The sequence below is a fragment of the Sesamum indicum genome, linkage group LG6 (genome assembly GCF_026168435.1).
Source record: "Sesamum indicum cultivar Baizhima isolate 11 linkage group LG6, ASM2616843v1, whole genome shotgun sequence".
Classification (NCBI taxonomy): domain Eukaryota; kingdom Viridiplantae; phylum Streptophyta; class Magnoliopsida; order Lamiales; family Pedaliaceae; genus Sesamum; species Sesamum indicum.
In genome coordinates this window covers 14,430,420-14,457,371 of record NC_142662.1, presented here as the reverse complement: position 1 = coordinate 14,457,371, position 26,952 = coordinate 14,430,420, and positions in this window count along the sequence as shown.

Sequence of the window (26,952 nt, the reverse complement as noted above, 5' to 3'; positions counted from 1 at the left end):
AGAATTCTAACTAGGCCGGAATCCTTATTGAACAAAGTTTTGAAGGCTAAATACTTTCCAACATCATTGTTTGAAGAAGCAGACATGGGTTCTAGACCATCGCAAATGTGGCGGGGTATATGGGGGTAGAGATAGGTTTTGCTACAAGGGCGTTGGCAAGATGAAGAAGGGACGTGGAAATGGCGCTATCAATGGTCAGGATGTTTCTCAATCAGAAGCGCTTATTTGAATTTACATTTGACCTGGGGGCGGGGATCTTTGTAGGCGGTTCTATGCCTTGTTGGGCACCCCGAAGGTTAGGGTGTTTATATGGAAGATGTGTATGGAAACTGTGCCGACATTGGAAAGATTGGCATCACGAGCTGAGGGTATTGATACAGCCTGTGTAGTGTGTTTTTGGTGTGGCAATGGAATCAATAAAAGACATGTTCTTTGGGATTGTTCATTTGGTAGACAGCTATGGGATTTGTCGAATATAGCATGGAAACATATGTCAAATTTGTAAGACGGTCCTGCAAAATGGACTTTATATGTGATTCGACAATTGGACAAAGAGGAGCAGGCATGGTTCCAGGAGGCTAATGGAAGGTGGGCACTTTAGATGCATCGTTGCAGGAGGCTAATGGAAGGTAAAATTCAAGACACATGGAATGTGTGACGAAATGCTATGGTGATGCTTGAGAAATATTGTAGCGCTCGCAGATGTTTGAGGATACAAGTTTAGCAGTTCGTGGAAGCTGAAATGTGATGAGTGGCTAAGTTTATATGTTGTCGAAATAGGTATTGTTTTCATTCTCAGGCATGTAGAAGTAGATTTCAATTTAGTGTCAGTAGTGGACATGGTGAATTTTGTACTGGATTCTTTAATATATTTCATCGCTCCATTTCCAAAAAAAAAAAAAAAGCCTAATTAAGAGTAATACTAAAAGCAAAAAAGCGAATATTGTTCAGAATCCAAAAGGAAATGTCAAAGTAGACTTTTTTAATCAACCAAAGTTTTTAAAAAGTAATTTTTCAAGATAATCTACAATCTCTTACTTCTTACTAATGGAAGTAATATCCCTATCTATTGCAGCAACTTCTCAAATTATAATAATGTCGAAAAAATTAGAATACAATCGAATAATATCGTTTAAGGGGTTTATAAGGATCCCAAAATTAAATAAAGAATTAACTTTAGAAACAGATTTTTATTTATAAATGAACATAATAGATTTTAGTTAATTTTGAAACAGGGTTCCCATTAATACATTACTCAAATTTAAGAGATTTTGGCCTTGGATCCTAGTTAGAATAGAAATTAAAGAAGATTTTTCAGAAAAAATATGGGAACCATTTAGAAAATGATTTTATGAAAATTTCCCATCGGAGAAACAAAAGAGAATTTCAAATTATTTTTATAAAGAATTGGTTACATGGAATAAGAAAGTGTCTTCTCCCAATCCTTCGCCTTTTTCTACATCTTGGATTTCAGCTACTCCTAATCTTCCTAGAAATTCTGAACGTAATCATCTTGCTCCCTTCAAGCTTCTATTGAAGCAACTGAATGCTTTTCATTACGATCCTGGGGAGTTAGTGCATCTAGGCCTCCTTTTCCGCAATAGGTTAAGCCCTAAGGGAGTGGTTTTGGATACGGCGGTTGGTATTTCCTCTTCGTGCACTCTGTTTCTTTGGTTTAAGCAAATGGAAGAATTGCGTTTAAAAACTTTTCTTTTCTTGTAGTTAACATGTTCAACAAGCTACTATAGGATAAGGCCTTAAGTGAGGGAAAGAATCCTGGGGGTAGCTCCTTTTAATCATACGTCCATTGGCAAAGAGTCCTTCTTCCTCTGCTGCCAAGAAAACTAAGGCTTCTTCAGGTTTGTTCGTCCAGCTTCTTCCCAACCTGTCACTCGGGTTGGTACACCTTGACCTTCGCCAGTTCAGAGGGTGCAGAAGAGATTCTTTCCTTGCTGAAGGAGGAGGATGAGAGCAGTCGGGCGACCGATTTCGCAAAAGATCTCCTGGCTCCTTTGAATAAGCGTTTTCTAGAGAGCCTTCCTCGTAATAAGATCATGAACTTATGGGTTTCCTATTCTAGCAATATAAAAAGTATAAGAATTTTAATTCTAATGTATGCTTAAATTGAGAAATTTTCTTTACCCTGTTTGCAGATGGTCCTTCTGATTGGGGACCTGCTAGAGCGTGGAGGACTTGCTGTGGAGGAGGCCCAAAAGAAGGAGGAGGAGCTAGAGGGAGAGATATGCATGAAAAAGAGATAGGCTAGCCTTACTCATCTGAGACTTGAGGTATCAAGCTCACATGGTTGCTTGGAGCAAGCTGTGTGAAAACTTCAAAATTGCCCCTCCAATGAAGAGCGCAGAAAAAATTCGAGGAGCTATGGACGGCAGGCTGGAAGACTCAAGAAGTCTGAAGAATTTCAACATCTCCTTGTTGATCACGCCCTGAAGTACTACTATCATGCGTATCAGACGTGCGCGGGCTAATTTGGTGATGCTGGTTATCCTCCTTTGACTGCTCCTACTGACTTTTTGGACATTAATGTTGGCTTGGAAGATGTTACTGAGCTTGATGAGGAAGTGCCTTGAGAGTTGCCAGAGAGCCTGTTACATGATCCACCTGAAGGTGAGGTTCCTACAGATACCAGAGGACGCCATGTTGGAAGATGTTGTTCTTTCAAGGGTGGTTCCCCCAGCTAGTAATGATAATGCTAACCCTCTTGCTGCTAAGTGATATTAGTCCTTTCTATTTTGATGCGAACATTATGTCTCCCTCCTGTGTGAGGTTTTACAACAATGCCCACTTGTGGGTTTTTGGATGATTTTAATTTTCATTCACCTTTCTGCAATTTATGCAATTCTTTTTGCGTGTAATATGTTGAGTAAGATTCTTGAAAGAAAAGAGTGATACCATCCTCCCTTTATTTAGAGGATCCTTCTTGTGGAAGATGAGGAGGAGAAAATATATCCTAAATACTTCTGTTGTGAATTTTGATAGGGTAGATCATTTAAAGAAGCCACCTTCTGAAGTCTAACGCTACTTCAATCAGGTATTCTAGAACTAGGTATGGAGATAAGGCAGCCTAATAATACACTTGAGATTGATCTTGATACTTTAATGTGTTAACACAAAGTGTAAAATCGATTTAAAGGAAATACCTCTGGAAAACGTAAGTCAATAGGATAGCATAGGTGAGGAATACGCCAATAAGATAGCTTAAGGGTACTAACAGGGCGACTTAAGTGAAGCATGCGCCAGCAAAGTGACACAAACAAAATGTGCGTTAGCAAGACAATTTAAGTGAAATATGGGGCGATGTAAAATATGCATTGGTAAAGTGGCTTAAGTGAAGTGTGCGCCAGCAGGGCAATTTTAACGAAGCGTGTGCCAACAGGGCGACTTAAGTGGACGTGCGCTAGAAAGACGACTTAAGAGCGTGGGCCAGTAAGGTGCCTTAAGTGGAGCCGACTTTGTACTACATACTTTAGTTTTGAGATTCAATCCTGCCACCGTTATGGAAAGGAAGGCTGCAATTTTATTAAGAAAGGGCTGCTTTACATTTAATAATCAACTTTGTAAGTAAATAAATTTCAAGAGTAAAACTTCCTAAGGTTACAAGCATTCCATGGCCGAAAAAGCTTCCTACCATCTGCGTCTTCTAGTTCATATGCCCTAAATAATTCTCTCCTTTGTACTTGCTCATTGTAAGTGTTGACTACCCTCTGGTTATACCTTTCTGCACAGGTAGGAACATCTTCTCATACTTCGTCTGTCAAGTCCAAGTTAGATCGCAATAAGTCGTCATTATTCTCCTGCTCGTGCTGTTGGTTTTGAAAGCTTCCACCTCTTTCTGCTGGGATGATCGCTTCTGATCCATACACTAAGTTTAAAGTAGTTTCTCCAGTGGTGGAATGAGGGATATGTATGACCATGATACTCCTAGCAATGCATCTACCCACTGTCCATCTGCATGTGTTAGCTCTGTTTTGATCCCTTGAATCAGGATTCGATTGATGACTTCGATTTGCCCATTAGCTTGGGGATAAGCAACAAACTTGAAGTATTGTGAATACCTTGCTTGCACACCAATATTGAATTTTCCATCCCTAAAATTGGCGACCGTTGTTAGAAATTATAACATGAGGTAAACCATAGCTATAGATAATATTTTTCCAGAAGAATTTTATCACTTCATTTTTCGTAATCCGGGCTAAAGATTCCGCCTCCACCCACTTGCTGTAATAATCTACTACTACAACGAGGAATTTACGTTGTCCTTCTGCAGTTGGGATGTTGGAATCGATTATGAAAATGCCAATTGGGGTTAGATGTTTCAGAACCGTTCAAGCAATCTTTATATAAATAATATTGTCCCAATGAATATGGTAAGTATTCGTGACTATTTATGTGTCTGTTGTTCTTACCAATCACGTTAAGCACTGGTTTGACGTCACAAGAAATGCCACAGACCATTTACTAAACCCATGTAGTTGGGCTGCGCATTGGATGACGGCTATAAAACCAACTTTTGAGGGTTGGTTTGAAACGTTCGAAGTTGAGAATTTCGAGACTAGGCATCGAAAGTCCCACTGAGACTTGCACTGAGTATTGCATTCATTGAATGAGCGCCGTATTTCATCTGTGGCAGACGTTGGACGTCTATGAAACATCAGTGGATTAGTTGACAAGGTGGTCAACTGACTGAACTGACTCACGGGGATCGTCATATGGAAATCTTTGAGGCTTGGTCAGTATGACTCGAATCCTTGGCTCTGATAGTACGGGAGTACTCCTCAGGCTTAAGGAATCACGGTTGTCACGTGAATACGATGACTGTATCTTGGATCAGTGTGAGAGGTGATTGTGGCACAAACACAATCATCACAAGCCTTATCCAGTGCAGTCGGAGTATATAGTGAGGATGGTGAGTTCCAAAAAGAGGATCCGTCCCCTGTCAGTATGTGACAGAGGTATCTCCTATGAGGAGACGCATCCATGCTCTATGAATCTGGGGTCTTAGTCATTGATCGAATAGGAAAAGAGATATCTATGTCGAGAAACTTGGCGTGTCGCGGTCTCATGTATTAAGCATAGATTTCTAGTTTAGGATGGGAACCGACACCTACTTCCATGTTCTAGACCAAAGCCGGGAGACGGTATACGGAAGGACTGTACCCGTATGGACTCAAGAGCCTAAATATTCATACAGTAATTCACCTAGTCACTAGTGTCCTGGACCGTTGCTAGACGGTCACTCATGGTGACGGGTTTTCTTGATTAAGGGTTAATCAAGAATTATTAATTAAATTAAAATTAATTAATAATAGCGTTAGACACTGTATTAAGTGTAGCTGAAAGGTGAACCTAAAGAGTTACACACAAATCATCAGAAAAGAACAAGAAATTTATTTGAAATTAATTCCACAGGTATTTGGATTACTTACAAACAGAGATCCATTTAATAGAAAAAGGCCCAAGAATAAATTAATGGCATAAATTTACATTGGGTTTGTCCTTATTATTTAATACGTTTGATCTTATTAATTAATAAGGATAATTTGGGTTTATGTATTAATTGGAGTAAAATATAAGTTGGGCTTAGTTAAATGGACTTTTATTAAATTGGATATAAATAAATATTCATTCGGTTTGTATTATTCGAAGGATAAAAATGGTCCAAGCCCATTATTTGAGCCCATGAAAAATTTCATGAAAGAAAATAAATGACTAACAAATTGTAATTTTGGAAAGTGCAATTCTAGCCATTATTGGGGATCTCTTTATTGGAAAAAAAAAAAATATACATTATAGATAAAAGAATGTATTTAAAAACATACTTAATTATCAAACAAGATATATACATATATATATATGAAACATAATTAGTTGGAAAATAATTGTGATCATTATTACATATAAAAATTCCTCCTCCTTCCACCAAGCAATTCAGGCGCCCCTCCCTTTTGGCACACTTGGTGCATTTTTCTTCTCTTTTCTCTTCTAGCAAAGTGGACATTGAGATCCCAGCTCCGATTTGGTGTGGACGAATTAGAGGGTTCCTAAGTTGTAGCCTCACGTGAAGAACATCTCAACCGAACGTTAAATGAAGATATCATTTTCATCCCTTTTATGTTTTGATTTTTGGTATTCAACACCAGCCCCAATTATGTTTTATTTTATAGTACATCGAGAGCCCAGGAACTCCAATGGTAAACCCCTTGGATACATTTATTTCTACGCTTTAAAGTTTTGTTATTTCGCATTTTTATTTATCGCTTCTGCTAGCGTGTTCCCGGGGCGTACCACGCGATCCTTCAAGTGATATCAAAGCCCTGTTCGATATACGGGCTGATGGTTTTGTGATATTTTCATGTTAATTTGCTTCTATGGCTATTGAAACATGTTTTTATCGCTTTTCGTTTAGTAGTTATATGATGAAAATAACTCGTTCGATTTTTGCAATTTATTGGATGATTAGAGCATATGAAATTTGGCATTTTCTGTATTTATGCTTTATTTTGCTGTTTTATGTTCAACATAAAAAAGAGGAAGAAAAATCACAGCAGTGCTGCCGCTGCCGGCATACAGTACGAGCACGACCAGGCCTTTATTTCGCGGGTAGGGATAGCAGCGCACGCTGCAGGGTCAACGGCTGGGCCATCTTTAGCCATTTTTCCAAAATTTGATTTTCTGCAAATTTTTCTTTATTATTGATTATGCTGTTCTTAATTTTTGGATAAAATTGGATTCTTTCTAAAAATTAAAATTGCATAATTAATTGGATTTATTTTGTGCATTGGATGCACATATTGTTCAATCATCCTTCTAATTGCAAATGTCGAGTTTGTGTTTTTTCTTCATGTGATTAATTGTTGTGATATTGGATATTATAGATTGTGATATTAAATTGGATGTATATTATAAAATATATGGATGGCTAATTACGAAGCCCACGATCTCTTGCATGTTTATGTTTTTTATGGTTGGGCTCGTATGCCCTTGTAATGCTTTTCTCTTTCTCCCTCTCGTTTTTAGTATTGGAATAATAACGCTTGCTATCTCCCTCCTTATGTACTCCCCCCGGCTTCTTATTGGGGTTTGTTTTTAAGTTGTAATGAGAATAGTACAGGAATTTTGGTGAGGGTTTTATTTTTGTAACAAAAGCAAACCTATGGAGAAGAAGGTACATGGAGGAGGAAGCCCAAGTAGAAGGAGGACCACGAAGAAGTTACAAGGACCATCTACATGTTGATGGATAAATTATTAATAGCATAGGACCACCTTAGACTGACCATTTACACATTGCGGGTTCAGTGAGTCGCATAGGTTGGACTCGTGATCATCCACAAGGGTATGCTTAATTGTTTTGCATGAGATGCATTTAATGCTTCTTTTAATGCGTTTAAATATTTGATATTTGTGCATGCAAATATTAATGTGATGAGGTCTCAGTCAACGTTCAAAATTTAACTTCACTTTTTTAGACCAAGCTAAAGTGTTAGGGCCCAATGTGTACTTGGATCAAAATAGTTTGATCTGTCCAAGGTTTCTATCCACAATAATGTGGTGAGGAGGTTGATAATATCCAAGTGTGGTCTCAAGAGTCGTGGTACATTTGGAATATAGACAAGCTACACCATTATTGTGAATAAAAAAATACGCTACTGTGTTCCTGTCTCACGAGTCGTGGAGGGGCAGCAGTTGAGGTTTGATTTGGTTGACGGGTTGAGCCGAACACTAAGAAAATATTAAGCCCATAATGGACTTGGATATAAATGGTATTTCAATCTGTCTAGACCTTCTATTCACAACAATATCATGAGGAAGCTACCACGAGTCGTGGCACATTTGGATAGAAGACAAGCTGAATTATTGTTATGAACAAAGGAATACACTTGTTCTTTCCCTTTCTTAAAAGTTGTAGTGGGTGATAATTGAGGTGTGATTTGGTTGATAGGTTAGACTTAACACCGAGTAGCATGATTTGCTTGGAGTCCTCGGGATCATATGAAGAGGTGAGGGAAAACATCTTGGGATCTCATGGAATGAGAATGCCATTGGTTGCCTCCTACAAGGATTTTTCCATGTGAATTATAAAAGAGGGGCATGGTAAATTTTTCTTGTGGATCCCAAGCACACTAGGAAAGGATTTTCCAAAACCCACTTGAGAGTGGTGGGATTTTGTAGAAATAGTGGGAGGATTAACGACTAAAAGACCGAGGCTTAACTGAAACTCAATAATACTGTAATCTACTTATTTTTCTGTTCTGCGTTTAGAATGCATGTCTAAGATCCATTTTTTCCAATTTTATTTTGAAACTTATTTCATTTAATGAAACAGACCAATAATATTGGCTGTGAACATACAAAACCGAAGGATTATCCTTGATTTCTGAATCTAGCTTATGTCATGCACAAGATACTTCCATCGGACTTCCAAAAGGATTCCTTACTTAAGAATGTTTGACGCCCAAGATTAAGGCATGAGGATAATTGCAAGGTTCACGGCATCATACCTGATTCCATCTTCCATAAGCGGTATGATAGGCTGGACGTTTTTGGCTCAATGATGCTCAATGTAAATCAAATATATACGGTACCGAACTAACATATTGGATATGCCTCCATGGAAGCACTTTTTGAAGTCAAGATGACTAAAGGTCGTCTATACACAAATACTGGGTTAAGATGCTATCCCTTGTGAGAAGATCGATGACCTCAATGTTGATTTTGAAAAAGAGATGTACGTTGACATAATCCTTTAGGTCTATCCATCCCTCCTTTGACCAAATATCATGAAGTCTAAATGGGCTTGACAAGACCATTTCATGAGTTGATAAAAATGGTTGAACCAATACGAGGCAATGATTGAAGAATCTACGTTGTCGGCATTGGATTTGGAGGCTTGAACCTCAAGAGCTAAAGGCAAGGGTGTCGGATGCCGAATGAAGAAGGATGGAACAAAATCAGCTGCTACAAGCGCTTTGAGCACTCCTGTCGCCTCGATGGGAAAGGGTAATAAGGAAATGGGAAATGGTTCGGCAGTCAATATTTACATATGATGTTTGCATAAAATTGCCAAAGGGAATTGTAAGAGGGAGTATCGTGAATTCTTCTCCATCCAAGCCATGGAATTTGTTGAGCAAACATGATTTCTATTCCCAAATGTTGGACACTTGCTCTAGAAGTGCATTTCTGCAAATGGTTTGCAGAATTTAAAAGGAATAGAACGCTAAGACATATAGTCTTAAAGCTAGGCAATGGCTATGCCATTACTACAAAAGCTATAAGGCTAAGAGAACTTAGCCATTAGTATTCATGTTAAAATAGTATACAATTATGTAATCCATCACGATCAACTTTTTAATAGTCATTTGCTGGACAAAATAGAATATAAACTTGTTCAATAAAAGTTTTTTTTATTTGACAATGAGTCTGCTGAGTTATAAATTGTGATACTCCATAATTGGATTATGTACGCTTAAAACAAGTGACTAAACTGATAGAAGAACAAAAAAAAAAAAAAAGAAAAAACTTATAGAGAATGGCATGCATAAGCTAGGCCATATCCCTCTAGTTAGGATAAATAGGTTGGTAGATTCAAAAAGTCAAGCAATAGATCATTTGAGTTTATTAACTTGTGAATCCTTCCTGAAAAGGAATAAAGTCGTGAAAATACTTTGTGGAACAAAGAATTGCTTGTCAAACAATCTGTTGGATCGAATCCAAAATAGACATCTATAAGTCACGAAATACGCAAATACCGGTAGAGGGTTCACAAGTCCATGGACTTCTGGAAAGTTTGGAGAAATTAGACTTGAGGTGGAGAACCAAATTGGTTACGGAGACAAACCCTTTGATGGGATCGAGGTGGTGTTTATTTAGTAGGAGTTCTTGAAATATCCAAATGAGAATGGAATTCTCATTCAGTGAAATTCTTCTTGAAGAGATGATGTAGAACTATCTTTTGTGAGGAAGAAATCGAACCTTTATTGGACATGGATCGATCGGTGTTTTACTAAATTACCTGGTTCATTTGGAAATGGACTTTCGAATACTATCAAGTTAGAAAACATGGCGTTTTCATAAGGTCATAATCCAGACACCATATTTGATATGAATTAGCAAACCTGTATCCTACGAAAGGTCTTGAGCATGAGGAATGGTCCTGCAAACGTCAAACGACTAGTGGGAGGCAAATTAGACTCAGAGTCTCATTTATACATGTTTGTTATCAAATAATGCAAATTTCATTTGTAATTAAAGCTTCAGTAACTATATTTAAGTTCTCCAAAGGACGATCAGAAACCTCTAGTTACCTAGAGCATACGAGTTTCTGAATCTAACTGAACAAGGAGAACAATGTAAGACACTGATCCGGATAGATGGCCTGCAGGCATAATATTCGGTATGGAGTTCAAACTAGGTTTGAACGCCTGTATTTGGCACTCTTATTTTGAAAAGATCATGAGGTACATGACTCGATCAAGAGCAAGGAGGACGGTTAATAGGAGCTCAATCGTGTTCCTAGCCTTTTAGATGTTAACATCTTTCATCATTTTAAATGATAGAAAGATATTGTGGAACTCTAAACATCAATTATTGTTCATAAAAGTTTTCATAGAGGAATTAGATTCCTGTCTAGGGATAAGCTGCCCAAGATTCAGTCGTGGTAGACTGATGAGGAGCTTAGATGTTTGAAATCCCCTATGTCTTTGTTGCAAGAAGCATGGGAATTCTATTTGGTGCACTGAGCCCGATGTTGCTTATGCTATTTAAGCATAACAACGGATATCGAGTGTGCACCGACGAGGCAACAGACAATTGTTGAAGGGTTATCTTCAATACCTGGATAAGGATTAAATAAGAACTCTCGACGCACATTAATGGAGAGTTGATTCTGGAAAGTTAGAGCGATTGTAGCTTCTAGCATCATATGAATAATGTTTAATCTCAAAAGGAGCATACATTCAAACTTTAATGATGATGTGATAATTTCGAAAAGATTCCAAGCGGAATACTAGAAGGAACTAAATCATGAAATTTGAATGTATGACAACTTCAGAAGTTGTATTGACAACATCCGAGTTTTGGGTATGCTACCTAGCATAGCCGTCCCAGTGGTCACCTTGGAGGATGAGAACTAGGTTATAACACAAGCTAAGAGGCTCGAGATCTCATCACAGGTCCAAGGGAAAATCTTAGACACCATCATCTACTTGGAGCGATGATAGGAAGATGTGACGTACAGTTAGGCCGCAGAACATCCACAGAAACTACGGTAGACCCATAAGACGTAGCCAGTATCACAAATTGCTCATAGTCAGATTAGTCTAAAAAACATGAGTAATTAGCTTTAAGGTCAAGTGGGAGATTGTTGGAATCGATGACCAAAAAGTCAATCAGAGTTATTTAAGTACTATTATCTCGACGAATATGGTAAGTATTCGTCTTTGGTAATGTGTCTGTTATGTTTATCAATTACGTTAAGCACTACTTTGACGTCACAACAGATGCCCATAGACCATTTAATAAACCCATGTAGTTAGGCTGTGTATTGGATGGCGTCTATGAAATCGACTTCTAAAGGTTGGTCTGCAACTTTCTAAGTCGAGGACCTCGAGACTGGACATCAAGAGTCCTACTAAGACTTGCACTGGGTATTGCATTCATTGGATAAGTGCCATATTTCATCGGCGACAGACGTTGGATGTCCTTACAATTTCAGTGGGTTAGTTGACAAGGTGGTCAACTGACTGAACTAACTCATGGGGATTGTCACATGGAAATATTGGAGGCTTGGTCGGTATGACTCAAATCCCAAGCTCCGATAGTATTGGACTAGTCCTCAGACTTGCGTAATCAAGGCAGTTACGTGCGTACGATGACTGTATCTTGGATATGCATGAGAGGAGATTATGTCACAAACACGATCATCAAAAGTCTTATCCAGTGCAGTTGGAGTATGTAGCAAGGACGGTGAGTTTCAAGAAGAGGATTCGTCCCTTGTCAGTATGTGGCAGAGGTATCTCCTATGCATTTAGAGATGCGTTCACGCTCTGTATATCTGTGGCCACAGTCATTGATCGAATAAGAAAAGAGGTTCCTATGTCGAGAAACTTGGTGTGACGCGATCTCAAGTATTAAGCATAGGTACCTAGTCCAGGATGGGAACCGACACCTAATTCCATGCCCTAGAGTAAGGCCAGGAGATGGTAAATGAAAGAACAGTACCTGTATGGACTGGAGAGCCTAGTCCACCTAGTCTCTAGTGCTACGGACTGTTGCTTGATGGCCACCCATGATGATAGGCTTTTTTGATTAAGTGTTAGCCAAGAATTATTAACTAGATTAGATTTAATTAATAAGTATGTTAGACACTACCCTAAGTCTAGCTAAAAGGCGAAGAGTCATACACAAATTGCCGTAAATGAACAAGGAATTTATTTGAAATAATTTTACTAGTAATTTGATTACTTACATAGAGAGATCAATTGGATAAAAAAAGCCCAAGAATAAATTAATGGCACTAATTTACATTTAAGACTTATCCTTATTGTTTAATAAGTTGAATCTTATTAATTAATAACGATAATTTGGGCTTATGTATTTAATTGAATTAAATACAAGTTGGGCTCAACTAAATGAGTTTTTTTTAAATTGAACTTAAATAAAAGTTTCACTGGGCTTGTATGCTTTTAAGCATAAAAATTGGCTAAGCCCATTATTTTTGAGCCCATTGAAAATTCTATGGAAAGAAATAAATAGCTAGCAAATTGCAATTTTGGAAAGTGCAATTCTAGCTTTATTGGGGATCTCTTTATTTGGAATAGAGAGATACCCAGTAGATAAAAGAATGTATTTAGAAACGTTCTTAATTATCAAACAAGAAATACATATATATGAAACATAATTATTTGAGAAATAATTATGATCATTATTACACAACAAAAAATTCCCCCTCCTTACGCCAAGGATTGACCGCCCCTCTATTTTGGCACACATGGTGCATTTTATTCTCTTGTTCTCTTCTAGCAAAGAGAACATTGAGATCCTGGCTCCAGTGTGGTATGGACAAATGAGGGGGTTCCTAAGTTGGAGCTTTGTTGTACTATTATATTTTTTATTAATGAAAATTACGTTTACCCAAAAAAAAGTTGGAGCTTCACGTGACGAGCATCTCAACTGAATGTTAGAAAATGAATGTATCATTTTCATCCCTTTTATCTTTTGGTTTTTGGTATACATCATCAGCACCATTTATGTTTTATTTTATAGTACACTGAACGCTCAGGAACTCCAATGGTACTCCCATTGGATTCATTTATTTATGCGCTTTAAATGTTTCTTATTTTGCATTTTTATTTATCGCTTCCACTAGCGCGTTCCCAGACCGTATCATGTGATCCTTCATGAGAAGGGCCCAACCATGTCTGTCCCCCACTGAGAGAACAGACAAGGTGCTGATAGTGTTCTGCTAGGTATTGCTAGAACATGAATGAGAGGCGTGCCGGTGGCATTGCTCACATTCCTTTGCCCAGTTTATTATATCATTCTTGAGGGTTGGCCAAAAATATCCTGTTCATAAAGTCTTATTGGCTAAAGCCGTGCCACCTACGTAGGATCCACAAGAGCCATCATATATTTCCTGCAAAACATTTCTCCCTTCCTCCATGGACAAACATTGAAGAAAAGGGTGAGAAAAACTACGTATATATAAGGTGCCATTAAGTAGAGCAAACATGGTTGCCCTGCTCTTTAAGAAGACTGCTTCCCTGCTCTTTAAGAAGACTGCTTCCCTTTCATCAACATGAAAAATACCTTCTATGAGGTAGTCCAGGAGGTGTTCCTCCAATCTATCTAAACCTGCAATGTAGCAATGTTAGTTTTGCGAGAAGTTTTGACAAGAGTTCTTATAGTGATGCTGCGAGTGTTACAGTTAACTAGGGAGCTCGCTAATCGGGCTACATAGTTAGCTTGGGCATATTTTGTTCGAGGAATTTGGTGGATCTGGAAGTTTTTCAACCAAATACTGAGTTCGCCATCTCCTGTAGGTATTCTTTCATCCTTTCCTCTTTGACCTCGTATTCTCCTTCTACTTGCTTGGTCACTGGATGGGAATCAGAGTAGGCGATTACGTTTCTAGCTCCTGCATCTAAAGCCCTCCTAATACCTACAATGAGGGCTTCATATTCGACCTCATTGTTCGAAGCTTTGAATTCGAATAGTAGAGCATATTCTAACTCATCCCCCTCGGGCTAGTGAACACCACTCGAGCTCCGCTACCAGCAAGTGTAGAGGAGACATCTACATGTAGTAACAAGTTACCTTCATCTTCTTCTATAAGTGTTGCTTCGTCAATGAATTTAGCCAAAGGTTGTGCTTTGATAGCCAACCTTGGTTGGTAAAAAATGTCATATTCACTAAGCTTGATAGCCTATTTAATCATTCTTCCTAAGGTTTCTGCTTTGCCTAAAGTGGACCCTATGGGGTATTAGTACGCAAACATATAGAAAGTGATAAGAAATAAGGCCGCAATTGGCATGGTATTATAATTAAAGCGAAAGCTAATTTTTCTACCTTAGGGTACTGTTGTTCGGCCCCATGTAATACCTTGTTCACATAATAGATAGGTTTTTGGCATCCTTCTTCTTGTTTCATGAATACAAAGCTAACTGCTTGCTAACTTGTTTCCAAGTAGAGGTATAAGGTCTCGCCAAGTGTTGGCTTGGTGAGCAAGGGTGGTTATGATAAGTATGCTTTCAGATCTTGAAACGCCTACTGACATTCTTCATCTAAGATGAAGCTCTTGGTTTTCCTTAGGGCCTTAAAGAATTACAAGCTTCATTCTACCCGTCGGGAAATGAACCCGCTCAAAGCTTCTATGCGTCTTGCTAATCTCTGTACTTCATTCAGGTTAACAGGGAATCTCAACTCTTGGATAGTTCAAATTTTCTTGAGGTTGACTTCTATCCCCTTGTCTGTCTCCATGTATCCTAAAAATTTACCACTTCTTACTCCAAAAGCGCACTTGGCTTGATTGAGCTTTATGTGATACTTCTTCAACGTGTCAAATATCTCTGCTAAATCAACAAGGTGTTGGTCTATCTACCTTCTTTTTATAAACATGTCATCAACCTATACTTCTATGTTCATCCTAGCTGTTCTCGGAACATGTGGTCCAAAAGTCGTTGATACGTAGCCCCTGCATTTTTAAGTCAAAAGGCATAACAACATAACAATAGGTTCCCCTAGATGTGATGAAGCTAACTCGCTTCTGGTCATCGAGATTAAGCATTATTTGATTATAACCCTATGAGGCATCCATTAGGCTCAATAATTCATGACCAGAGGTGGAATCCACTAGCTGGTAGATATGAGGTAAGGGATAGAAATCTTTAGAGCATGCTATGTTAATGTCCCGAAAGTCAATACACATATGCCATTTGTTACTTGGTTTAGGCACTAACACGATGTGGGATAGCCACTTTGGAAACTAGATTCCTTTATTCCTTACAATTTACTTACCTCCTCCCGTATGGTTTTATCCTTCTCAGGTCTAAAATGCCTCTTCTTCTACTTTACCTGGGGGAAGGCTGGATCTATATTCACACTATGTATAGTTACGCTAGGGTCAATGCCTACTAGGTCGCTAACTGTCCAAGCAAAGACATCAGCATTCTGTTGAAGCAAGGTTGTTAATTATCTTGCTAGTGTAGGGCTCAGCTGGGAGCCTATTTTGGTAATTTTATTCGATTCTCCTGGCACCAACGGATGTTTAATAACTCCTCTGCTGGCTGAACACGAGTTGGGACCACAACTCTTTGATCCTCCTACTGAGCGAATCTCGTATTGCTTTCTTCGCTATGAGTGTCCACCTCCATCTTGTTGTTGCTGTTTTTTATTACCTCTACGTAGCACTTCTGTGCTATGTACTGGTCGCCTTTGACTTTGCCTACGTTATCTCCAACAGGGAACTTCAACTTCATATGATATATAGAAACAACAGCATGGAAGGTGTTTAGAGCAGGTCGTCCTAAGATCAGGTTGTATGCGGACGACATGTCATCGAGCAGGAAATGGACCATCCTAGTTCTCCTAATGGGTTCAGATCCCAACGAGAGGGGAATTGACTGCCCCAACGGGTGCACAACCTCTCCTGCAAAATCATATAAAAAAGTGACCACGGGCTCCAGCGGGATGTCCCCCAATTCCATTTACATATATACTTTGTAGAATTGGACATCCTCAGAGCTACCTGAATCTAAAAAAAATAGGTTGAATAGTATAATTAGCTACTGTCCCAGAAATAAGAGGTGCATCATTATGAGGCAAATGTACTCCCTAGGCATCAGCAGTACTGAAATGGATCATGGGTCCTCCTGCTAATGCCTTGTCGTTTATCTTGATGATGGTTCTAGCAGCTCGTACATGAGCACTTCTGGTTTGTCCTCAATCTCCACCAGCGGGTTCTCCTGCTATCATATGAATTACCCCTTTATCGAGAACGTTCTCTAGGCTGGCCTCTCCATCGGAGGTTTCATTTTTTCTGTATTCCCTTCTTCGGCAGTGCTCATCTTGTTGCCCAACCTTGCGTGAGTTGTGACGACGGGAATGCTCTTCCTTCTGTTCTCATTTTTTCTGTTTGTCTACATAATACTTGAGGTAACCAGCTTGAATAAGTCTTTCTATTTCCTGCCTTAGTTGGCGACAACGATTGGTGTCATGTCCATATTCTCTATGGTACCTGCAAAAATATTTAGATTTTAGGAGTTAAGGGCCTTCCTCTGAACCTTTAGGCCACTGCAAAGCAGGGTGTCTATCGATCGCCATAAGCATTCTAGTCAGGCTGGTTATGAAAGGTGTGTAGTGATCATTTTTCAGGTCGAGGGGGTTAAAATGGTCTCATGGTTCTCCCATTGCCCTGCGTGTGGAAAGTGAGTCGCCTTCCTTTCTCTTATCTCGTCCATTCTTCTTTTTCCAGCCAGGCATATTCTAAATTCATGTGTTTTTCAGCTTGCGGTAGTACATCGAAGAAATATGTCATTGGTTTCTTAGCCAAAGATTTGAACAAAGGTCCTCCACTGAGCGCTTGGGTAAATGCACTAACCAACACCTCCTGGTTAACTGTAGGTCCTCAAGGTTTGTTTCTTCTCCTACTTCCCTCGAAAAAGGCAGATAGCTGACTTTCTGTATTTCTTGCTACTAGCAAACTGATGCTGGAAGAGGAAACTGAATTCTGCAAAAGATTTAATGGACCCAGCAAGGAGCTGGTCGAACCATTGCTGGGCAGAATTTGTTAGCGTAGTAAGGAAAACACGACATTGAGTACCATCAGTATACTTGTACAGCAGAGCTGCATTATCAAATTTATGGATGCGTTCAACTATATCTTTAGTATCATCATAAGCAGGTAAGTGCAAAGGTGCTGAGAAATGGGCGGGAAGTTCTTCGGTCATGATGTGTTCGCTAAAAGGAATGCCTCATTCAGCAGGTAGAGTCTCCTTGGCTACTTGCTGGCGATGTTCTACCATTTCTTTCTTTTAGGGATTGGCAGATGTCAAGGGGCTGTTGTCGTGCTGCCTCTTTACCTGCAAAGTCAGCGGGAGCGGATCGATGCTGCAGCAGCCTAAAAGAGATCCACTTGTCCATACCTCAACTTCATGGAGTTCCTCCTCTCTCCAGCTGCGAGGAAGGTCCTGTTTCGCTGTCTTGAGATCCTCGAAGGGTTGAGTTGATGGTTTCCATGATGATTGACAGAGTTGCTCGGAGAAGAACAAGTTTAGAACAGTAGGTCCAGCTGCTTGGTCGAGAGCTAGAGCTGGAGCTGGAGAATGGATGTTAGCCTCTGGTGTTGGGTTTGGTCCTGGAATGCTGACATTGAAAGAATCGGTATGGTCCGGGAACGTGGCGGAAGCGTGAAATTTAAAAAAATTATTTAAAACAGTTCAAAGGGGTGTTCCTTTTGAAATTCCAAGGTATTCGGTGTTTGTCAAAAAACATAATAATAAACATATAAACATGCTAGACAAGTGGCTAGAGGATGAAAGAAAAAGCGTAGAAACAAAACATGAAACTTTACCTTTTGTTTCTATAGTTGAGCAACAACGTGCATTGTTCCCTCTATGTTCTCCCGTTCACTATAGGATCCAAATTAGAACCCCTCTAATTCGTCCACACCACAGATATAGTTCTTTTTCTATTGCTAGATAGAATTAAGAACAAGAAGAAAAACAACTCCAAACTAACACTATTGATTAGTGCTTTTGGAATGTTTTATATTCTCAATTGAATCCAATTCAATATTGAACAAAAAGGAGAACATTTTAAGAGAGAAAAGAGAGCAAATTTCGTGGCTTAGATGTTTGGTTATGCATGATATGTATGTAGTTTTTTAGATTACATACAATTGAATTCAAAATTCAATAATCACCAAGTTTGCCTCCAAGGCAACCTATACACATACATGAATATAACTTTCAACCATGATGAAATAACCACTCCATTATCTTCATCATGGTGGCGAGTTTCAACTCCTTCTTAACTGGCTCCAACCTTGCTCAAATGGCCTTGGACTTTAAGTATGGACCAAGCTTGATCTAATCAAATTAAATTAAGCCCAACCACACTTCATTGGACAATAATTAAATTAAATTATTTTTAGCCCAACCAAGTCCAAAGATTCATTTAATCCAATTAAATAAATCCAAGCTTAAACTCTAATTAATTGATCTAATCAATTAATTAAGTCAAATCAAATAAATTGATCGAATTAATTTCAAGGTGTTAGGCCCAAAATTAATCATTCCAATTAATTAATTCTTGGGCCATCCATCAAATAGACTATTAAATAAATGATCCAATCATTTATGTATTCTTCTTGAATTAATTTAATCCAATTAATTCGTTTATTCTCGAATTATTCCAAATTAATTCTACCAATTCCATAGTGATTTGTGTGCAACTCTTTAGGTTCACCCTCAACTTGACTTAGGCATTGTGTCCAACACAAATAATTAATTAAATCTAATTTAATTAATTATTTTTAATTAACCATTAATCGGAAATGCCCATCACCATGGGTGGCCGTCTAGCAACGGTGTATGGCACTATAGACTAGGTGAATGTTGGCGTGAACATTTAGGCTCTCGAGTTCCATGCAGGTATAGTCTTTCCATTGACCATCTCTTGGCCTTAGTCTAAGGCATGGTATTGGGCGTCGGTTCCCATCCTAGACCAGGCAACTATGCTGAGTACTTGAGATGCGTTTACTCTATTGATCGACAAAGGAAACCCTTTCCTATTCGACTAATCGCTATGGCCATAGAGTTAGAGAGTCTAAACCATCTCAGAGCGCATAGGAGATATATCCATCTTATACTAATAGGGAACGGATTCTATCTTCAAATCCACCGACCTCAATACTTAATCCAATTACACTTGATAAGGCTTATAATACTCACATCGAAGACATAGTCATCTCTCGCCAGATCCAAGATATAGCTATTATATGCATGCGACTACCATGATTTCTCAAGTCCAAGGACTAATCCTATACAATCAGAGCCGGGAATTCAAGTCATACCAATTAAGTCTCCAAGGCTTCCATATGACGATTCCTGCCAATCAATTCAATCAGTTAATAACCTTGTCAACTAACCCTCTAAAGTTGTTTAGATATCCCATGTTTGTCGGTGATGAAACACGACACTCATCCAATGAATGCAATACTTAGTGCAAGTCTTTATAGGATTCTCGATGCCCAGTCTCGAGGTCCTCAACTTGGAATATTTCAGACCAACCCTCAAAAGTTGGTTTCATAGCTGCCATCCAATGCGCAGTCCAAGTACAATAAACACATGGTGCCACAGATGAATGCTTACTACATTCCTCAAGATAATATCACATTCATAAAGATTGCTAAATGGTTCCCAAAACCACCAATCCAATTAGCTTTTTGATCACCATTTCTAAGAGATGTCTCCCACAACAGGATCCGCAGGTAAAACAACAGGCCCAAAAGCAGCAGGGAGGGAAGAGTCACCCTCGTAAGATCCGTGATCACCTCCATTGTTGTAGTTTCCCATTTCTCACATCAAAACTCATGTGTTCCCACAGGTGGCGCCAATGGTGCTTACTAGAAATTTGACCACATCACAAGGGTCGAAAACCTTTAAAATATTCCTAAGATTATCGAAGGACTAGCACTGCAAAATAGTGATTTTCAGTCTAATGCTTAAGTTAGTAACAAATTAAGGAAAAATAAAAGAAAAACTTGAAATAAAGTGAGAAATAGAGTATGATTGAAAATGGTGAATATTCGTGTGAAATGAAATTTGTAAGCCTGAAATAGCTTAAAACCTGAGTGAGAGTAATGCTAGCAAGAGAGATCGAGAATGAGAGTAATATTGATAATGTGTTCTAGAAACCTGCACAAGGCCTCTATTCTTAGGCTTGTACAAAGTTGGATATAAAACCAATTGCTGAGTGTCATACAGAATTGAAAAGCTCCCCAAGTTGGTCATCAAACGAAACAAATTGTTACTGATTTGGATAAGAATTGAAAGAGATACGTAAGCTGGACTTAAACTTGTCAAACTTGCCTATTTTTCCGTTAATTAGTTATTCACAATCTTTCTAGCTCATTTATGCTGGATTTACCTGGAACCACCTGGAGATATTTTAAGGTAACATGTATAAATGTGTTGGTAAGCAATACAACGTGTTCTCCCAGCTGTATGATGATATGTCTGACTGAAATGTACTTATTTCTTGGGCTTACCAGTTCAGTAAAGAAGCAGGTGAGCTTGTGGGCCTTTCTTCCGGCTGATGGGTTTTATCTGTCCTGCTGATGAACCAGTTAGGTTTTTAGCCGGTCGGGCTAGTATGTCTAATTTGTGTGGTTGGCGCAATAATTTTAGAAGGCATCATTACAATGGCTTAATTTAAAGATTTGGGAAAGATTAATGTTCTCACTGATAACCATATTATCGAATTGCTTAGAGAATTTAAAGTCCCTAAAACAAGGGATATCATTCTCTGTAAAATAGATGATAATGATAAAGTCTCGATATCTAAGTCAATCTCTGTCTATGGAAAGAGTGCGAGCTAGTCCATTGAACCTTATACAAATTACTGAAGTTAAGAGGTTGCTTAATGAAAAATATACAGTTAGGGATAACCCCTCTACTTAGAAAATATGAAGATAAAAGTAGAATAATTAAAATAAGAAAAATAAAGATATTAAGGAACATTAATCAATCCCTTACTACTAGGATAGAAATGTTATAAATTCATAAGAATACCACATTAAGTAAAGAAAAATATGGGGATAATTTTTTGTTCACATTGAAAATTGTTACTCGTCAAAATTGATTTATTAATAAATAAAAATATTAGAAAGCCATTTATTGCACTTGTAGATATTAAATGTATCAAAGAAGGTTTAATACCAAACAAATATTTTGGAAAAACAAACCACTCTTTGTCCTTTGGTAATGGGCAAAAATTAAATATAATCTTTAAAATCTCCAAAGCTTACATATGTAATAAGTAAAGGTGTATTTCCACAAGTTTCTTATTAATAAAAAACTTAACTAATGAAATCATTCTTGAAACTCCTTTTAAGAAAATCCTAAATTACAGGAAAAAATTAAAATGATTCAAAATAAATTTGAGCTTCACATATGTAATGAACATTCAAATGTATTTTGGCATAGAAAAAACATATTGTGGGTTTCCCTTACTAGAATGAAATGTTAGAGAGAAGTATCTCCACTGAAAGTAAGACCTTGTTAAATGAACTCTGATATTTCGAATTATACAAAAATGAAATTAAACCTGTAATAGAGAAAAAATTAATTAGATCCTCGAAATTACCTTGTCTATGCACTGCTTTTTATTTTAATATGATGCAGAAAATGAAAGATGAAGACCTAGACTTGTTCTAAATTATAAACCTCTTATTAAAATGGATAAAATATCCAATCCCAATATAAAAGGATCTTTTAGACAGATTACATATGACAATAATTTTTTCGAAATTTGATTTGAAGTTGGTATATTGGCAAATTCAGATAAATGAATCAGATAGTTAAAAAACTACATGCACAGTCCCATTTGGACATTGTGAATGGAATATTATGCTTTTTGGCTTGGAAAATTAACCTTTAAAATTTCAAAATATTACCAATGATATTTTTAATCACTTCTCAAACTTTCATGGTTTATATAGATGATATTTTAGTTTCTGTAGTATATAGAAGACCATTTTGAGCATTTAGGGTCGCTTCCTTATTCTCATCCAATTTATCCTTATATTTGCCAGTAATTCCTTTTTCCCTTTGTTGCTCAGTTGTTATGAATAATTCAGTAGCAGTTTCTTAGCTTTGCATTAGGCTGAGTATAAGAGTATAATGAAATAAAAGTGCACAAATTTAAATAAGAAAACTTACAGAATTAAAGTGCTCAGTTAGTATACAAAACAACTCTTTTTAATACTAAGGGCTAAATTCCATTTACCCTCTATATTTCTTGAAATGGCTAAAAATTCACATGTGTTTTAGAAATAGGATAACCCCCCCCCCCACACAGTATTTTAAAAAATCTAGCATAAAACCCACTTTCAGGATAACGCTTGGGGTTGATTTTTTTTTTGTATTTAATTGAGTAAAATGCCCTTATATTGTATTGAAAATTACTATATTAAATTGACATTTTCTGAAATTTTTTGCATTTTTCTTTCTTTTAAAAATATAATCTTTTTTAAAATATAAAAATATAAAACATTATATTAGAAAGACTAATATACTAAAGTTTATTTTTTAAATTTAGATATGTTCATGAACATAATATTAAGCAATTATAATAATTATAAGATATAAATTTATTTAAATACAGTAATTATTATAATTATCTAAAATTATTCTTAATTAACTAAAATATATATTTAAATTAGTTTAAGTAAAATAATTATTTATAACTATACAAAATTATTCTTAATTAACTAGTGTATATATTTAAATAAATTTATGTGCAACAATTATTATAATTATCATAAATTATTCTAAATCACTAATATATATTTAATTATTATAATTATCTAAAATGACATTTAATTAAATAAAATATATTTAATTAATATAATAGAATTAATTAAAAAAATTAAAGAAAATTGGGGGTGGCTGTGACAGTCGCCGCTGCCGCTCTCGTACAGAAGGCGATAACGATGTCGTCAATGATGATGCCTGATGACCTCTTTCTTTATCTGGGTGGTGTCACTCAGATCTGCGTTGCCCCATTTAGTGTCACCATTCCGCCATTTGCGGGGGAAGGTGGGGGTAAGGGTGGGGCGGGGAGAGGCAGCAGTGTGGGGGTGGAAGTGATAGTGAGCGGGGTAGGCAGCCGGGGGGGGGGGGGGGTCATTCTTCTTCTTGTGTATTGAATACTGGCTGTGAAGCTCACATCTGCAATAACTTGCAGGTGCTAGAAAGAAGCAGAAAGCTGCGTAAGGATGAGATGGTCTTAAGGCTCGATGAAGGCAAGGCTGTCACTGTTGAAGCTGTAGGATCTCTCACAACTTAGCTGTTAGTGATCATATTCGGATAGAATTGAAGAGTTGTTATTGTGTACCGAGCATGATCATGAATACTATTTTCAATTTTGTTTTAGACAATGATGTCTATGTATATACGATTAATAAAAAATGGTTTTTAATTGATGATGGATAACAACCTTCATCTGCTTTGTACATTAGCTAACGGTCTTTATATTCTCCAACAATCTAATTAGATTATGACTAACATACACAAACAAAAAATAGATAATCATGACAACACAGAGATTTCACACTCAAGGTTAGGCCATATCTCTAAAGATAGGATGAGAAAATTGTTGGAATCCAAAAGTCTAGAGGTAGACAACTTGGACAATCTGTCAACTTGCCAAATCCTGTCTGAAAAGAAAAATGACCAAGAAGCTTTTTATAGGTCAAAGTACGCTTATCGATGTGTCTGTTGGATTTGATCTATACGAACGTTTGTGGACCAATGAATACTCCTGCTAGAGGAGGATACTCATACTTCACAACCTTCATCAATGATCACTCATGGTACGGTTATGTTTACCTTATGAGGTATAAGTTTGAGGTCTTTGGAAGGTTTAAGAAATTCAGACTTGAAGTAGAGAATCAAACTGGTCGTAAGATCAAAACCCTTCGATCAGACCTAAGTGAGGAGTATTTGAGTGGTTGAATTCATGGATTACTTCAAAGAGAATGGAATTCTCTCTCAGTGGACTCCTCGTGGAATGCCGCAGGTTAACGACATGGCTAAAAGGAGGAACCAAATCCTGTTGGACATGGTCCGATCCATAATGAGTTTTACTCAACTACCCTATCTTTTTGGGAATACGCTCTTGAGCCAACGTCCAAATTACTTAACATGGCGCCGCAGAAAACAGTGCCTCAGACATCATACAAAATATGGCATGGCAAGCATGTGTCCTACAAGTACTTGAGGGTGTGGGGTAGTCCTGCATACATCAAAAGGCTATGGCAGACAAACTAGAATCTTGATCTAATTTGTGCAGGTTTTTATTGGATATTTGAAAGAAACTGCAGGGTACTATTTCTACGACCCTTCCGAGAAAAAGATTTTTATCTCAAGAAACACAATGTTCTTGGAAATGGGTTTTCCTATGGATAACCAACAACTTGAGGTACAACCTGAAGAGTCAAGTGAAACACCTCTACAAAACAATACAACACCATCTGAACCTATGCCTCCTACTGATACTCTAGTTCTCCGTAGGTCAACTAGAGTGACCCATCCACCTAATAGATACAGATTCTTAGGGATGACTACCCAATTAGATAATGATCCAAGAACATATGAAGAAGTAATGTCTGATAATGACTCGAACGGACAAGTGGCTTGAGGCCATGAGATCCAAAATGGACCTGATGGATTGAAGCCAAGTTTGGACCCTCGTAGATGTTGGTATAGGTGATCAAAAGCTAATTAGATTGACAGTTTTGAGGATCATTCAAGCAATCTTTACTTAAGAAATAATGTCCCAACGAATATGGTAAGTATTCATCCTTGGCACATGTATCTGTTGTGCTTACCAAATTACGCCAAGCTCTACTTTGACGTCATAACAAATGCCCACATACCATTTAATAACCCATGAAGTTGGGCTATGAATTCAATGACGGCTATGAAACCAACTTTTAAGGGTCGGTCTTAAATTTTCCAAGTTGAGAACCTCGAACTAGGCATTGAAAGTTATACTGAAACTTGCACTGAGTATTGCATTCATTGGACGAGTGCGGCCTTTCATCGACAACAGATGTTGGACGTCTATCCAATTTTAGTGGGTTAGTTAACAAGCTGGTCAACTGACTGAACTAACTCGTGGGAGTCATCATATGGAAGCTTTAGAGGCTTGGTTGGTATGACTTTAGTCCCTGGCTCCTATAAAATGGGGGTAGTCCTCAACTTGAGGAATCAAGGCAACCACGTGCATGTGATGATTATATCTTGGATCTGTGCGAGAGGTGATTGTGTCACGGACATGATCAACACAAGCCTTGTCCAGTGCAGTCGGAGTATGTAATGAAGACGGTGAGTTCCAAAAAGAGGATCTGTCCCCTGTTAGTATGTGACGGAGGTATCTCCTATGCACTTGGAGATGTATTCATGCTTTATGAATCTATGGCCCCAACCATTGATTGTATAGGAAAAGGAGATTTCTATATCGAGAAACTTAGCGTAAAGCGATCTCAAGTTAAGCATAGATGCATAATCAATGATGGGAACCGCCACCTAATTCCATACCCTAGACTTTGGCCGGGAGACGATAGACGGAAGGACCGTACCCGTATGGACTCGAGAGCCTAAATATTTACACGGTAATTCACCTAGTCTCTAGCGCCATCGACTGTTGCTAGACGCCACCCATGGTGACTACCTTCCTTGATTAAAGGTTAATCAAGAATTATTAATTAAATTAGATTTAATAAATAATAGTGTTAGCCACTAGCTCAAATCTAGCTGAAAAGTGAACCTAAAGAGTTCCACGCAAATCACCGGAAAGGAACAAGGAATTAATTTAAAATTAATTCCACAAGTAATTGGATAACATACAAAGAGATATCCATTGGATGGAAAAGAGCCCGAGAATAAATTAATGCATTAATTGACATTTGGGCTTGTCCATATAATTTTATAAGTTAGATGTTATTAAATATTAAGGATAATTTGGCTTATGTATTTAATTATATTAAATACAAGTTAGTCTTAATTAAATGAATTTTTTATTAAATTAGATTTAAATAAAAAATCATTAGGCTGGTGATTTTTAAAGGTGAAAATTGGCCAAGCCACCAATTTTGAGTACATGAAAAATTCCATGGAAGAAAATAAATGGCTAGCAAATTGTATTTTTTGAAAATTGCAATTCTAATCATTTTTGGGGATCTCTTGATTTGGAATAAAGAGAAATATACCTTGTAGATAATACAATATATTTATACACATTCATAATTAACAAAGAAGGTATACATATGTGCAATATAATTATTTGGAAATAATTGTAAACACAATTACACAACTAAAAAATTCCCTTTCTTCTTCCTCTAGCAATCGGCCACCCCCTCTCTTTCTTGCACAAGGTGCAATTATTTTTATCTCCTTCTTTCTAGCCAAGAGGACGTAAAGATCCAACTCCGGTGTAGTGTGGACGAATTAGAGGTCTGTTATGTTGGACCCTCAAGTGAAGGACATTTCAAGCGACCGTAAAAAACGAAAGATTTCATTTTTCAGCGTTGTGTTTTTCAGTTTTAGTGATATTACATCAGCCCCAAGTTCATATTCATTTTAGTACATCGAACGCCCGTAACTCCAAGGGCACACCCCTTGGATTCGTTTAATTATGGCGTTTATTTTTCAT